Raw genomic sequence first — 16464 nt, 5'->3', positions numbered from 1 at the left:
GATCATGGTTGCAATGCTTTGCAGGTTCATTTGATGGACTTAGCCTTTAACCACTTGCTTACTGGGCACTTAAACCCCCCTCAGTCCCAGACCAATTTTCAGCTTTCAGCGCTGATGCACTTTGAATGACAATTGCGCGGTCATACAACACTGTACCCAAATTAAATTTTTATCATTTTTTTCCCACAAATAGAGCTTTCTTTTGGTGGTATTTAGTTACAGCTCGGAGTTTTATTTTTTGCTAAACAAACAAAAAAAGATGCAAAAAAAAAAAAAAAAATCATGTTTTAATAGTTTGTTATAAAATTTTGCAAACGGGTCATTTTTCTCCTTCATTGAAGTGCGCTGATTAGGCGGCACTGATAGGCTGCATTGGTGGGCACTGATGGGCTGCATTGGTGGGCACTGATGGGCTGCATTGGTGGGCACTGATAGGCCGCATTGGTGGGCACTGATAGGCTGCACTGGTGGGCACTGATAGGCATAGTTAAGGCAGCACTAATAGGCACAGATAAGGTGGCACCGGTGGGCACAGATAAGGCGGCACTGATGGGCAAAGATGGGCACAGATAAGGTGGCACGGATAAGTGGCACGGATGGGTGGCACGGATGGGCACTGATAGGTACCACTGATAGATGGGACTGATGGGCACTGATAGGTGGCACTGATAGGTGGCTCTGATAGGTGGCACTGCTGGGCACTGATGGGTGGCACTGCTGGGCACTGATGGGCGGCACTGCTGGGCACTGATGGGCGGCACTGCTGGGCACTGATGGGCGGCACTGATGGGCGGCACTGGGGTGCAGCACCTTTGAGAAAGATTGTGGGCACTGTGGGTGGCACTGTGGGTGGCACTGCTGGGTGGCACTGTGGGCACTATGGGCACTGCTGGGTGGCACTGATGGGGGGCATTTACTTTTACTCAGGATGGCACTGCAGGGGGCAGGTGGGCACTGGCAGGGGGCAGGTGGTTGCTTGTATTGCTGGCCGTGATCGGGACTGATGTCCTGATCACGGCCGCCGGTGATCGGCTTTTTTTTTTCTATTCGCGCTGTCAGCGCGAGGAGGAATAATAGCCGATTACCGGCTCCGTTCTATCACATGATCAGCTGTCATTGGCTGACAGCTGATCATGTGATAAGGGGTCGGGATCGACCCCTTGCACGGATCGGTGATCAGGCGAGTCTCATGGACTCGCCGATCACAGAGCGCGCCGCGCGCGCCCCTCAGGGGGCGCGCAGGCCGCTCGTACACGGGACAACGTCAATAGACGTAGTCCCGGAAAAGTAGGTCTGCGCTAATGCCGTCATTTGGCAATAGCGCGGATCCCAAGTGGTTAAAAGAGAAGTATGTTTTTTTTTGTAGATTCATACTTACCTAGGTGGATGCAGCATCAGACCGATGCTGCTTCTGTCCTCCGGCACCTCTTCACTGAGAACCGAGCTACCAAACATCACTGATGGCTCGGTTCTCTCACCTCCCCGAGCAGGGAGCTACTACCTGACAGTCAGCATCTCTCCTGCTCTGCTCCTCCATGCTCATTGGAGCACTGAACTGTAGAGGGGTGGGGATCGGCCGTCTCAGCGGCTCACTGAGAGGCTGAGACTACCATCAACCCAGGCAGCTGGCGGATCCAGAAGTCGGGATGATGCGGTGCCTGGACTGATTCCAGTGATGTCAGCGGAGAGCGGACTTCAGACCGCTTTCTGCTGAAAACGGGTCACAGGAGTGCAAAATGAATTGCACTCTTGTGACCCAGAGGAGAAGCCCAACCTAAAACGCTCAGGATGGACTTCTCCTTGAAAAATTTTTATGGTCACACAATTTCACTTGTGTGCTCACTTGATGCTTAATTTTTAGAGAACTACTGAAGAATGCACAGGTTTTACCTTACTTTATCAGAATCACTCTGTACTGGTTCAGAGGTTGAGAAAGTGACCTTTGTATTATTACCCAGTCTTTTTTTAGTACACATTCCATAACTTGTGCAGTTATACTGTATAATGATAGTATTATTAGTGAACGCTGCCTCAATGATAAGCTATATAATGGAGATTAGTACAGGCCTAGTTCTTTCCACAATAAACACTCCGTACTTAGCTGCAGGCAGTCCGCGCTGCATCTCTCCTGCTGACTGAATTACAGTGGATGATGACTGGTTCAGTATTAGGATAAACAAAGACGTCTTCAAATGTACATTTCATTTAGGTACATGAATACATGCAGACAGATTTATAGAAAGCCAGGGGAACTAATTATTTTTGTGTTTCAAACAGCAGCTCCTCGGAGTTCAGGTTTTATTTCTTAACTTACATGGGAAACTTGAAATTTGAAATGTGATTTGTTTCCACCCTAAACAATAACTGTTTATTTACGATCAGCCCCAGTGTTTGTTTTAAGACAAAGTCCGGCCATAGACCGTTCAAAACCCAATTGGTTCAGCAGGAACCAGACGAGATTCAAGCCGCGTGTGGGCAGGCTGATCGATCGATCAACTTGGCTACAACCAGCTGGCCAGATTTACTTGCGGTTATCACTGCCATAGTTATCATTGTCTTCTCGGAAATTGCTTGGCAGGAGGGATTCCTCTGTCAGCACTGTCTGGGGAATCGTGCACATTTCTTTCCTGCAACCAGTGGTTGCAAAAAAGGAAATTTGCACTATCTATGGCCTGCCAAAGGCGTATTACAAAACCAAACTGAGCCTATCATCAGCATAATGTGCAGAGGTTCCTAATTTATATCCGCGATTAATCACAAGCAACCTTTCACTGATCTAACTCCAAAAATTGAAATTTGATTGTTTGCTATGGTTGAACATGTTAGGTTTGTCATTTTATTCTGAAACCCTAATATATTTTCCACTGGTAATTGCGTGGTAGATGGCCCAGTAACTTGAGACTGACAATAGATCCACTTGAATGGATTTTATTTGCAAACCTCAGACAATTTAACAGTCTTTCAACTTGGGATCAGATGGTTGGAAAAGGAAGTTCAGGTACTCTTATGCCGCGTACACACGATCAAACAAGCGGGTGGAAAAGTCCGGCAAACTGAAGTCCGCCGGACAATCCCCCCGTGTGTAGCCTCCGGCATACTTTTTGACCCGAAAGTACGGCAGACTTAGAAAGTAGTTTTGCACTCCAATCTTCCCGCCGGACTCGCATTTCGGCGGACAATCTGGCCGTGTGTATGCCAGTCCGCCGTACTTTTGAAATGAGCAGATTTTTCCCGCCCGGAGAAAAGTCTGCTCATTTCAAGCAGGTCTGCAGGTAGGCGGGGCCCGTGAAGGAGACGCCGCTGGCCCCGCCACCTGGTATGGACTTAAAGGGGAACCCCAACGCCAAAAAAAAACGGCGTGGGGGTCCCCCCCCAAGTCCACAACAGACCCTTGTCCGAGCACGCTACCCGGCCGGCCAGGAAAGGAGGGGCGAGCGAGCGCCCCCCCCCCCCCCTCCTGAGCCGTACCAGGCCGCGTGCCCTCAACATGGGGGGGTGCCTTGGTGAAGGGGGGGCCGCGTGGCCCCCCCACCCCAAAGCCCCTTGTCCCCATGTTGATGAGGACAAGGGCCTCTTCCCGAAAACCCTGGCCGTTGGTTGTCGGGGTCTGCGGGCGAGGGGCTTATCGGAATCCGGGAGCCCCCTTTAATAAGGGGGCCCCCGTATACCGGCCCCCCACCCTATGTGAATGAGTATGGGGTACAATGTACCCCTACCCATTCACCTGTAAAATAAAGTACAAAAAAAACACACCACACAAGATAAAATAGTTTATTGCACAGCTCCGGGGGTCTTCCGTCTTCGGGGGTCTTCTCGCCGGGCTCCTCCGCTATCTTCTTGTACCTCTTTTACTAGAGGAGGAGCCTGGCTTTCTTCCTCGCCGCCGCCCTTCTTCCGACTTCGGGGGTCTTGTCCCCCTCTTCGGTTCTTCTGCCGGGCCACCGCGCCTTCTTCTAGCCCTTTTACAGGCGGTGGCCTGGTCTTCTGTCGCTGCTGCCGCCGCCGTCGCCGTCTGTTCTTCTGTTCTCTTCTTCAGGCAACATCTGAAGAAGAAGAAGAAGAAGAGAACAGAAGAACAGACGGCGACAGTGGCAGCGGCGACAGAAGACCGGGCCACCGCCTGTAAAAGAGCTAGAAGAAGGTACGGTGGCCCGGCAGAAGAACCGAAGAGGGGGACAAGACCCCCGAAGTCAGAAGAAGGGCGGCAGCGAGGAAGAAAGTCGGGCTCCTCATCTAGTAAAAGAGCTACAAGAAGATAGCGGAGGAGTCCGGCGAGAAGACCCCCGAAGAAGGAAGACCCCCGGAGCTGTGCAATAAACTATTTTATCTTGTGTGTTGTGTTTTTTTTTGTACTTTATTTTACAGGTGAATGGGTAGGGGTACATTGTACCCCATACTCATTCACATAGGGTGGGGGGGCCGGTATCCGGGGGCCCCCTTATTAAAGGGGGCTCCCGGATTCCGATAAGCCCCTCGCCCGCAGACCCCGACAACCAACGGCCAGGGTTGTCGGGAAGAGGCCCTTGTCCCCATCAACATGGGGACAAGGTGCTTTGGGGTGGGGGGGCCGCGCGGCCCTCCTTCCCCAAGGCACCCCCCATGTAGAGGGCACGCGGCCTGGTACGGCTGGGAGGGGGGGCGAGCTCGCTCGTCCCCCCCTTTCCTGGCCGGCCGGGTAGCGTGCTCGGACAAGGGTCTGATGTGGACCTGGGGGGACCCCCACGCCGTTTTTTTTCAGCGTTGGAGTTCCCCTTTAAGTCCATACCAGGTGGCGGGGCCCGCAACGTCTCCTTCGCGGGCCCCGCCTACCTGGAGACCCGCTCGAAATGAGCGGACTTTCCTCCGCGTGCGTGGGCAAGTCCGTTCATTTCAAAAGTAGGGCGGATAGTACGGCGGACTTAGTACGCCGTATTAGTCCGCTGAAAAAATGCCGTGTGTGGGCAAGTAGCCCGTTCGGAAAGTCCGACGGACAGTCTGGCGGGAAGTTCGCCAGACTAAGTTCATCGGATAGACGGCTACGTGTGTACGCGGCATTAGTGTCAAAGTCCAAAAACGTTAAAGAACTTTCTTACTTTGAATGCATCCAGAGAATATCCATTCGCAGCTGGATGATCACTCAAGTTGGACAGTCCCTCTCTCACAAGGCCTAGCAGCCAACTTGGTGCTTATTCGGGAACAAAGTCTTTGTCACAGACGTTGTTGCAGAACATGTAGGGAAACTAAACTTGAAACACTTGTGGGATACCTGGATCTTTCAGCCTGCTTGGCGATATCCACAAGACCGTATTCTCTCGGTTACTTCAGCCCTTCCAGGCTCTTGTTAAGAAAACCAATCCATACGTGGTGTTCTTCTAAAGAGTCCTCCCCTGGAATGCTCGAAGTACACTGGGTCTCTCCCGAACTGGAGACGGCACCAAACCACCTCAGAAGCCTCCTTTAGTTTCCTTGCCTTGGGCTAGCCAGCTCCAAGACATTAAAGTTGTGTGGATCCACACCCCAAGCCATAGCCTTCCTGAGGGTTGGTCAGGAGGACCAGGACCATGTAATCAGCACATCATACTGGACCGGAATCCCGAACCACGTGACATCTGCATCTTATGTACCCTCTCCCAGAAGAACAGCGAGAGTGCCACTCCCACTGGGTGGGCTCCGAGAGAGAGTAACTTAAGCGCCCGACCAGACCACAGTTCCATGCCTGCCAGAAGAGATAGTACCCCCTGTGGCCAGACTGAACATCTCACCGACCAGTCAGACTGATGCTGAGGCCCAATTTAGATAATTACACCCAAACCAAACTGGAGTTTAGGCAACTTTAATTTTAGAAAACCGCAGGAGCCGTCGCTACACATATATATGTGTGTGTGTGTTTTTTTTTAAAAAGGATTACCCCCTGCAATGTAACTGTTCTGTATATGGTGCCTGAGTTGCTACTTCAACTGGCTAATATTGGGGACCAAACTGTGTGGCGGTACACTTATTACCGTCTCTTTAACACTGCATGCAGTGAATTGCTTTTAGGTTTGTCATTTTATTTTGAAACCCTAATATATTTTCCACTGGTAATTGCGTAAATAATCCAGAGATAAAGCCACATTTTAAAGCGGTATTAAACCCAAAACCAAAAATGTTATTTATTGCAGCTTACCTATCCTTAGATGTTGTGTCTGCATTAGTTGTCTTATTTTTAGACTTTGTTTTCACCTGATGATCTATCCAGTAACACACCTCCTGTATTAGAGTACCCCCACTCTGGACGAAAGAGCGCAGGGGTACCATTGGACAGCAGCATTATTAATCTGGGGACAAGGGAGTGTTGGATGACTAGCAGATTTAGATACACTAACAAATTGCAGCTAAACTCCAGCTCGCATTTTATAAGCAGTTACAGCAAGTTTTTTTTTTTTTTTTTTTTTTTTTGGGATAAAGGTTTTACATAACTTAATAAAAGCTGATCATTGTAAGCACCTGTCATTGGTCTGTAAACGATTTGCCCCATCCCTCTAACTGCTAAATCTACAGGACAGCTTGTTCTTTTGAAAAGCAACATACTTACCGGCCAGATTACCAGGTGAAAATAAGGAAAATAAAACCTAAAAAATAATGCAGCCTTCACATCTAAAAACGGATTTGTTTTTGGGTCATACACCTAACTTAGGTGCAGATTGTTCTGTATTTAATACATGGTATACGTTGGGAGTATCCTGTGTCCTGTAGTGACGTAGGGATTGGCGGAAGAAAAATCCACAGTGCATGTCGGAGAACAAAGACGTCCAACACACCTAGATGTGTCAAATGTTGAAGAGACAGACTGAGGCTGCAATGCTGAAATGGATAAGGAGCAAGTTGAATATACTACTTCTTTTCTTGCTGGGAACTGGTCTTTTTATTCATTTAGAGGCCTGACAGGGTCCAATGTCGCTGTGCTCATTATGACGATGTAGCACCCTGGCTTTGGTGAACCGAGTGTTACCAGAGGTGAAGAAGAAGCAGTTGCCACATGGGACAACCACTCCTGTTTCCAGAGGCAAGTAAGAACCAGAGGTCAGAGATAAAGGGGACACCGTCGCCAGTAAGGGATAACGACTTCTGTTATCAGAGGCCAGGTTTGTGAAGCCTGAAGAAGTACCAGAGCAGCCTTTTTCACTAGCTAGGGACGGTGAACAAGTTGGGAAAGATTCAGCGTTCAAGTGAGGGACCCAACGGGTGAGTGTGGGTGACACTTGAAGAGGATTCAGCGGGTTAGCTGAGAGCCAAACCAGGGACCCAGCGGGTAGCACGGGTGACGCTTAGAGAGTACAGTGGATTAGCTGTGGAAGAGCTCAGGGGATCCAGCGGGCTGCTGGGATCTGAAGGTCTGGTGAGATGACTGGGAGCTCAGTGAGAAAAGCTACAGCGGGAGACTGTGAGATGGAGGCCAGGTCCTACACAACGGGGATACAGAGTCTGGTATGTGCAGGGCCATCTTTAATATTGATTGGACCCTGGGGAAAACTTTTCTTGCCCCCCCCCCCCACCCCCCCATGCAGTTTTGCTCTCCACCTGCTCTGAGACATACCATAAATAGCAGATAGACTCAAAATCAGTTTACTGAATCAGATCAGGCAGCAATTGCAATTGGTTGCCAGAGGTTACAGTGTATCATTACCACTCACTGACTGGTTGCTAGAGGTTACAGCACACATTACAGCTCACTGATTAGTTGCTAGTGGTTACAACACATGATTTCTGCTTGTTGATTGCTTGCTAGAGATTACTGTGGATATCACCTCAGGGGGGCATAACATACATATCAATGCCGCCGGCTGCCGCTATTTACATATGAATGCCGATAATTGACATGTAAACACAGGGTCTGCAGGTGAGTCATCTGTACACAATAATAGGGCAGAGCTGGGTAGCATTAGTCAGCATTTCACACTGAGATATTTGGAAACAGCACAGGACTAAAACTTCAAGGGACAAAGGAAATTCTAACCAGGATAGTTGGCAAGTATGAGGCAGCTGCTTTGGGCCCCACAACAATGACTGGGTATGTGTACAGATCTGTGTTGAAGTCAACCTACAAGTTCAGTTGCCATAGGAGACAGCAGTTCTACAAATACAGTGCTGCAACCAGCTTAAAGGCCCTCAACCTGTATAGCTGTCTGCCTATTCTGTCTCAGAGTCTGCCAATTGCTACTGCATCTGCATAATGCCCTAACTGTCTCTCCCTCAGTTCTTGTTAAGAGACAATAAATCTCTTTTCTTCGCATTCAAAAAGTGACTGACACCCAAACATTCTATCTCGCATTACACCCACTATGCCTAGTAACCCACTCTACAAAGAAGAATGTCAGCTCTCCCTGACTCTGGAGGTCACCATTGGGCCTCTAGGAGCTGGGGCCCTTGCTACAACTAAATCACATGTCACAACCTCTGTTTCATTTTGTTCTCCATGGACAAAAGGGTTGTTTTCCCAAAGTCAGGGGCTATCCTACATATCCCTGATCAGTGTACATACGTATGGCCAAACATCATCCATCATAGTTGGGGATGGAGGGTCTGCCCTTAGTTATCATTACCTTAAGTGCTAGTGAAGCTTGTCCTAACACTGGGTTTAACTTTTGTTTTGCAGAACACAATTGGGAAGTTCGATAATAAAAAAAATTCTTTACAAATACCCAACAAAGTTTTATTGTATACTAAATGACTGATGAAGCCATTGAAGAAATGATGGCAGCTTTTTTTGGATATTTAGTTACATTATCTATGAAACCTATTGTGTCCACTGTACATTAGCACAGTTTTGTTTGTCCTATCATATTATGGTCTGCAGGTCATGCAACTGTATCCCCTAGTTGTATAATATGCAGCTTTGTGTAAGCACAGAATAACAAGGCTAATCTTTATTACTCATCTACATTCCATTTCTACACCACTGGCCACATGGTTCTCAGATACACCTTTCATGGAAGAAACTAAAGCCATTCAGTTATGTAAACACAGCTGTATTCCTTCTACACTGTTATACAAAACACTTACATAGGTATTTCCATGCTTGTATATACCATATATTATTGTAGCTGCACATCTGTAATTAAAAAAAAAAAAACTTTCAGTGATGAATTTGACAAGCATGTTTTAAGTGAAAACCCAACCTTAAAATACCGTAGCAATCTGCAATCAACCACTAAGAGCCTAGTTTGACAGTAGCACTTTAAGGGAAGATGGGGACAGCAGGGCTGTGCCCTGAAGTTAGAGAGAGGTTAAAGTGTTACTTAACCCACAACAGTAAAATCAGTCTGTATATGCAGTAAAGCATGCTTGTTACACTTACTGTGGAACCTAAGGGGTTAATCCTCTGCATTGTATAAAAGGCTGTTTTCTCTGATCCTCCCCTTCTTGCATTGCCCCCAAAGCATGTCCGGATAAGACAGTGTTACTGGGAGTCAGGCTGGACTTGCTCAGTTTGGTGTGTATAGCTAGAGAGTTTTTTTTTCTTAGAAGAACGCATGTGATCAGCACAGGGCCAATCAACACAGACAGAGGGTCAGGGGTCCTGCATCCAGCCAGTGCAGTATGAAAAGTCTTTATACAACCTTTAACCAGGCACTGATAGAAGTCACAAGACTGCTATATACTGCTGATGAGAAACGGTATTTAGCAGTTTATATTTACTAAAATGATTGCATTTGCATTTCCTTGTTCTGTGTACTGTGGGAGACCAGATATAGTGAATGCAGGCTCCTGGGATTAGTAACAGCAAGGTGCCCCTTTAATCACTATGCTCGGATGCAGACACTCTAACTCCTTTTTTCCACAATAGCCTGGTCTCCTGTACACATCTGTTGAATATAAGTGTCCCTGTTTCCCACCCTCATCAGCTCAGAGAGACTGCTGCTGATGAGGAAGAGGTGGCAGGGCATCCAATCTGCAGCCAGGTGTGTGGTTCTCCACTGTTAGTCCCAGGGTGCAGGCAGCCAGGCAGGAGCCAATAGCATGCAGCTTCCATAGAAAACCCAGCCACTTCAAATAGTACTTTTCCAATCGCTACCAAGGTACTGCAACTCAAGTGGGATGGCCCTGCGTCTCCATCCACTCGCCTGTGTTACCAGCCCTGAGACTTCTCCAGCCACTCGCCTGGGTTCCCAGCCTTAAACTTCCTCTAGCTGTTCACCAGACCTAGCTTGGACTTCACTGTGAGGCATGCTGTCTGTGAGGTTAAGCACCAATAACTATTTGTGTACTGTACTGTTTATTGAAGAAGTGATTTTTTTCTGGTCTCTGTTACTATAGAGCCTTATAAAGACTTTACCATGTTGAATACTATTTATTTGATTAAGCCAGTGAGACAATATTGCGAGGAAGTGCTCAAAAGCAGAAATGCCAGCAAAAACCATATGGTGCTACGAGCAAGGCTTAGTTGTTGAAACACAGAAGACATTTGTTACTGGATATTAACATGGTGGTCAATAAAGTTGTGTATATGTAGGATTGTATTGAGTCATTGGCTTTTCTGCTTTTGAGGAAGTGAAAGTGGTTAACAAATACACTAGACAGAGCTCCAGTGTCCCTCATCAATCAGCTTAGAGGTAGAGAGCCACTTTTTTTTGTTTCTTTTTTGAGCACTACGAGGAACTCCTGTTTGCACAGCTTCATATTCCGTTAACATTGTTCTGTACTGCATGGATACTATTTGCCTTTCTGAGCCTGTTTGTATTGTTAATCTTACTCTGCACCTATTTAGTAAACTTCAAGTTACAGTTATCCTTTGTCTGATAATATGAACACTTTCTGATTCTATTACAAAACGAACACCTGAGAAGCACGCAGAGACGGGTGTTCTGACTAAAGGTAATAGCAGACATTTTGTGTTATCTCCTTACGTGCAGATCTTTTATTCTTAAAATAGGTGGCAAGTCCACTTTAGAAGACTTCTAAATAGAAATACAGAAGTGAAGTGTTATTTGACAAACATTATTCTGAACTGTGCATCTACCTCAAACAAAGGCCTGGTAACATTGTTACCGGAGTATACTGCTGAAGAATATAGCACCCAAACATATTCTTTGCTGAAAAGGTCTACATGAAGTTCAACTCCAGTCAGATCCTTTATTTTAGTTTTCGGGAGAGTGTAAAAAGGCTAAGAGCCTATGTCAGGTTTCTACTGCTGTTTCTCAGTTTGGGGATTTTCCCCACTGTTTGTGCTGGTCAGTGGAACAAATAGGGTACATCTAAACTTTAACAGTTGTAACTGGAAAGGAGTAGCTCATTTGGGCCAAGTAGGGGTTTCTTAAAGTGAAATTCCGGGCTCTAACTAGCTAAGCCAAAAACAAATGCCACCCCCTTCTAACTTCTATACTAACCACCCCGAAGAAGGAATATGCTTATACTTACCTATTCTCTGAATGCTCAAGTCCGATTACGTGATCCCCCCCAACAGATGGCTTCAGGGAAGAGGAGAGAGTGCCAACAACAGATGGAATGTCTGAGAGGTGAATTCAACCATAGACTTACTTATTTTTGGCTAGTCCTCCTCTTCCCTGAAGCACTCGCTGGGAGCCGATCATGTGACCAGATAAAAAGCCCTGAGAATTGGTAAGTAGAATCATCTTCCATCTACAGAGTAATTGGAATAGGTGTTAGTCCTTGTACACACGGTCGGAGATTGTCCGACGGATTTTGTCCGAAACTGTTGTATACACACGGTCGGACGAAGTTGTCGGAAAATCCGATCGTTCAGAACGTGATGATGTAATTTCGTTACGACGGGACTATGTTCACGCTAGTAGCCAATAGCTTTAATGTAGGAATTTGATCTGACCATGCGTGGCACTTTGTCCGATCGGAATTCTCTACACATGATCGGAGTATGTCCGATCGGAGCATTTTGTCGGAAAATATTTCCGGCAAGTTGGAAAAGTTGGTCCGACGGATATTTTCCGATGGAAACAGTCCGATGCAGACCACACACAGTCGGAATATCCGACAAAACGCTCCGATCGGACACATTCCGACGGAATCTCCGACCGTGTGTACAAGGGCTTAGAAGGGGAGTGAGAGCCATTCAAAGATTAGTTAGTTCGAGCCTGGACTTCCACTTTAATAACATATCCATCCAGACATTGCAACTCTTTACCATGCAGAAATCTTTTCCATTATTTGGGTAAATTAGAGATCAACTGGTGATGAGTGACATCTCTCCACCTAGATCAGTGTTTCTCAACTCCAGTCTTCAAGGCACCCCAACAGGTCATGTTTTCAGGATTTCCCTCAGATGAACTGGCTGTGGTAATTACTAAGGCAGCGACAGTGATCAAATCACCTGTGGAAAATAATGGACAGCCTGAAAACCTGTTGAAAACCTGTTGGGGCACCTTGAGGACTGGAGTTGAGAAACACTGACCTAGATGATGGCTGGACCTAGCAGCAGCAATCTGAATAATAGTTGTTAGATCTTAGTGCCTGATGTTTTAAATCAGTTAGGCTGGCCATACACGGTTCAGCAGGAACCGGGAAAGATTCAAACCATTAATGGGCAGTCTGAATGTACCAAGTTGATCGATCGATCGATCAGCTTGGGTACAACCAGCCTGCGATACTTGCTGTCTTCTGCTAGCAGGAATGGCCATTGGCCTCGCCATGAGAACAATGGCCCCACGGAAGGGTTTCCTGCATCAACACTGTCTGTGCTGAGTGACAGCTTATTGTTTATGTAGTTGCATGTGTTTTAATGAGCATTGCATAACTGGTGTAGATGTGTGCAATTCAATTAGTTCCGAATTTGTTCTTTAACCAATTTCCACAAATTCGTTAATTCGTAATATCCAAATTAACAAAAACCTGTTTAGTTAATTTTTACGAATATTCGTAAATTCGAATATTCAAAAACTCATAAATTTGTGAATTCGTAAATACGAAAAATTGAAAATTCACAAATTTGAAACTCCAAAAACCCGAAAATTTGAAAATCTAAAATAAAAACATAATAATAATAACGTCACTATTACTAACTTTTAAATTATAGGTATAAATTATGATATAGCGCTCTTTGTAAAATATAAACAACATATAAACTAAAAAAAATTTTTTAGAGTTCAATTCGGTAATTAGCGATTTCCAATGGGATATCCTTAAATAAAGTAATCAGATTCAAACGTAGAGAAGTGAAGGAACATATTCCATTTCGTATGTAAAAGTGGGGGGAACCGTCACCAACAACCAAAATCACTGACTCTTATCATCAGTCTGTAAATATAAACGCTACTTTATTTGATGATATCCCATTGGAAATCGCTAATTACCGAATTGAACTCTAAAAAATTTTTTTTATTTTATATGTTGTTTATATTTTACAAAGAGCGCTATATCATAATTTATATTTGTGTCTATATTGTTTCCAGCAATATTTGTGTTAGCTGCTATTTTTTGTTCTAAATAGTTTCTTTTTATGCTTTTAGCGCAACAAATTTTATTTATATGTTCAAATTATAGGTATTGGAATTTCTTTTCAAATTTGGCTGTTAGTGAACTTAATGAATACGAATTTATCCGAAGTTACAAATTATCTGAAACAACGAATGCCTTATCTAAACAAATGAAACTTAACAAATTAATAATAATAAATAACAATAATAATAATAGTTTATTTATGCATAATTGTTTAGATGCAGCATTCGTTATTTTGGATAATTCGTAACTTCAGATAAATTCATATTCGCTACGTTCACTAACAGCCAAATTTGAAAGGAAATTCCAATACGTGTAATTTAATAGTTAGTTATTCTTTCTTATTTTCTGATTTTCTTTCTTATCTTCTGATTTTCGAATTTACGAATTTTCAAATTTACAAATTGCAATCATAACGAATGACCTGGAAAAAAACAAAAACGAATGAAGCGAAAACAATTTTTTTTTTGTCAGTGCACATGCCTAAACTGGAGTACTTCATAGCAGATAATTGCAAAGATAATAACTTTCCACATTGATAAGAATAAATAGGTATGTCTTGAGCTCATCACACACGTGTTTACACAATAACCCAACAAGCCTAACCCTATATGACGTGCAAAGCAAAAACACTTATAAAACCTTAACTGATGTCAACTTAATAAAGAGCGTGTGATTTCTATTTATAGGTTGTGGACCTAACTGTTTCCACAATAATGTCTAAATGATGCTTAAGTACGCTTAACCTTTTTAGCCAAAGACCCAATACAAATGAACATTAAGTAAACAGATTGCTGGATTGTGCTGAGGTAATTACAAATAAATATTTTTACAGCACATGAAAAACGTTACCCTAACAAGCATTGTTGAATAACTAGTCATCTGCCTCCCTCTACTGGCTGAAATGTAGCATTATCAAAGCTGAAGCAGCCAAGTAGTATTAATATTCTGAAACACTGTACATAAATATGAGTTTATAGACTTATAACGTAACATGGATATATAATTCATATTAAACACTGTCTAAAGAAATCTATTTTATCAAAGATTCTGAACAAGCATTTATCCTACTTATTTATACAGTAAGTTTTATAAGCATAATGTACTCATGGGTGGAGCCAGTTGGTTGGAACCAACGATGGACTAAAGGCAGAGACTGAGGAAAGTGGCACTGGTATTATTTGGTTAAATAGAAGTAAAAAATACACGTAGAGGGCAGCAGCAAAGTGCTTGCTTAACAATCCCAAATCAGTATGGCATCAGATTCCTAGATATACAGGCAACTCGGGCACAATGGCTCATAGCAACATTAGCAGCACTTAGTTCCAGCACTTGAGGTTTCACTTTAACAATGCTTGCGCTACCGGGGCAGCATCTGAGTTTAGAGGGTGGTCGTTAGGCGGTAAGGCGGAACAGTAGTATAGGCACCATTGCTCACTGACAGAAAGTTCTTTGTCCCAGCTCTGAAATCTCAGGATAGCGGAGCCAGCAGCGTAATCTCTGTTCTGTCCCTCCTTGGCACAAACCACTCCCTAATGCTAAGTGTACTGTCCCTAACTGGTGGGTATCCTGTCCCTATGCTATTTATTTTGCAAAGAGCAGCAACTGCAGTGTTTACCCAACCGTGTGTAGCTTTCTTTAAGCTGACCATAGACAGTTCGAATCTCAGCCAGTTCAGCAGTGAGCGGCAGAGGTTCGAATCATGTATGGGCAGGCTGAATGTACCCAAGTTGATCGATTGTCCTGTCGCATTTTACATACGATTATTGCTAGCGGCTATTATAGGCTCTCTTCCTCATCACAGGGCAGATTAATAGTAGTGGCATCCATTGGCTCCTACTGCTGTCAATCAAATTCTGTGATGAGAAAGCAGGGGGCTGGGCAGAGCCAGGCTGTCTGTGTCAATAGATGCAGACAGGACAGCCTGGGAGCGAGCCTGCACGAGTGCCCCAAAGAAAGCGGCTTTCTGTGGGAGCATTTGCTAAAGGTAAGGAGTCAGGAGTGCCGGCAGGGGACCGGGGCAACTGTGCAATGTATTTGTTATTTTATTTTAAAAAAAATATAGCTTTACAATCACTTTAAACAAGGCCTTCTTGTTGGTATCCAGGAAAAAAGTGTACTCAATTTACTTATATCCTTTGTTTTATTTATTACTTGCAGCAAGGCTCATCATTGTTTTCACTGCACTCAGGGTTTTACTGAGCCTCCTGTCAGAGGATACTGTGATATGCAAGCTCCTTCTCATGCTGTAAAAAACTACAGTGTATTAAGGGGCACGTGGATTGTATTTCCCAGGACTATTCAGAACACAAGGACACTGACAACACTGTAATGCCGCGTACACACGACCGTTTTTTTCCGTCAGAATAAACTCCGACGGTCTTTCCGACGGAGTTCTGCTGAAACGGACTTGCCTACACACGATCACATCAAAGTCCGTTCGTTTAGAACACGGTGACATACAACACATACAACGGGACTACAAAAAGGAAGTTCAATAGCCAGTAGCCAATAGCTGCCCTTGCGTAGTTTTTGGTCCGTCGGAATAGCATACAGACTAACGGTTTTCCCGATGGGAATTGATTCCATCGGAAACATTTAAAACATGTTCTATTTCTAGGTCCGTCAGAATTTTTTTTTAAAAAGTCAGATGAAGCCCATACACAATCAGAATATCCAATGAAATTATTCTGTCTGACTTTTTCTGCCGAAAAGTCCGGTCGTGTGTACGCGACATAAGGCTTCAAACAACATCTAACAGTACTAGCACTTTAATATGACACTAAAGGCATTGCTCTGAGCGCTCTACAAATCCCATAGTCCATAGTCCCTGTCCATCTTGGGAACGACTAAGACAGTGCGACTATGTTCCTACAAACATTGGGACCAACCGTGGAGAATAAACATAGCCACCCTCTAACACAGGGGTGCCCAACCAGTGGCCCGGGGGCCACATGTGGCCCACGGAGCCCTCTGATGTGGCCCGCGACCTCCTGCTCTGGGATAGTTTATTACTAAAATCACAGTGTATATATG

At 44.8% G+C, this 16464-nt stretch overlaps 1 protein-coding gene across 1 annotated transcript in view; it reads right to left on the bottom strand.

Moving 5' to 3' along the window:
- The window catches only part of RNF128 (ring finger protein 128), a 176286-nt gene that overhangs the window by 131795 nt on the left and 28027 nt on the right, over positions 1 to 16464 (bottom strand). The window lies entirely within an intron of this gene.

This window comes from Lithobates pipiens, unplaced genomic scaffold, assembly GCF_037356315.1.
Source record: "Lithobates pipiens isolate NorthernLeopardFrog02 unplaced genomic scaffold, aLitPip1_a1.2 Scaffold_1, whole genome shotgun sequence".
NCBI classification, from domain to species: domain Eukaryota; kingdom Metazoa; phylum Chordata; class Amphibia; order Anura; family Ranidae; genus Lithobates; species Lithobates pipiens.
The sequence above is the reverse complement of the archived record's forward strand: the minus strand, read 5'-3'. Positions and strand labels throughout refer to the sequence as shown.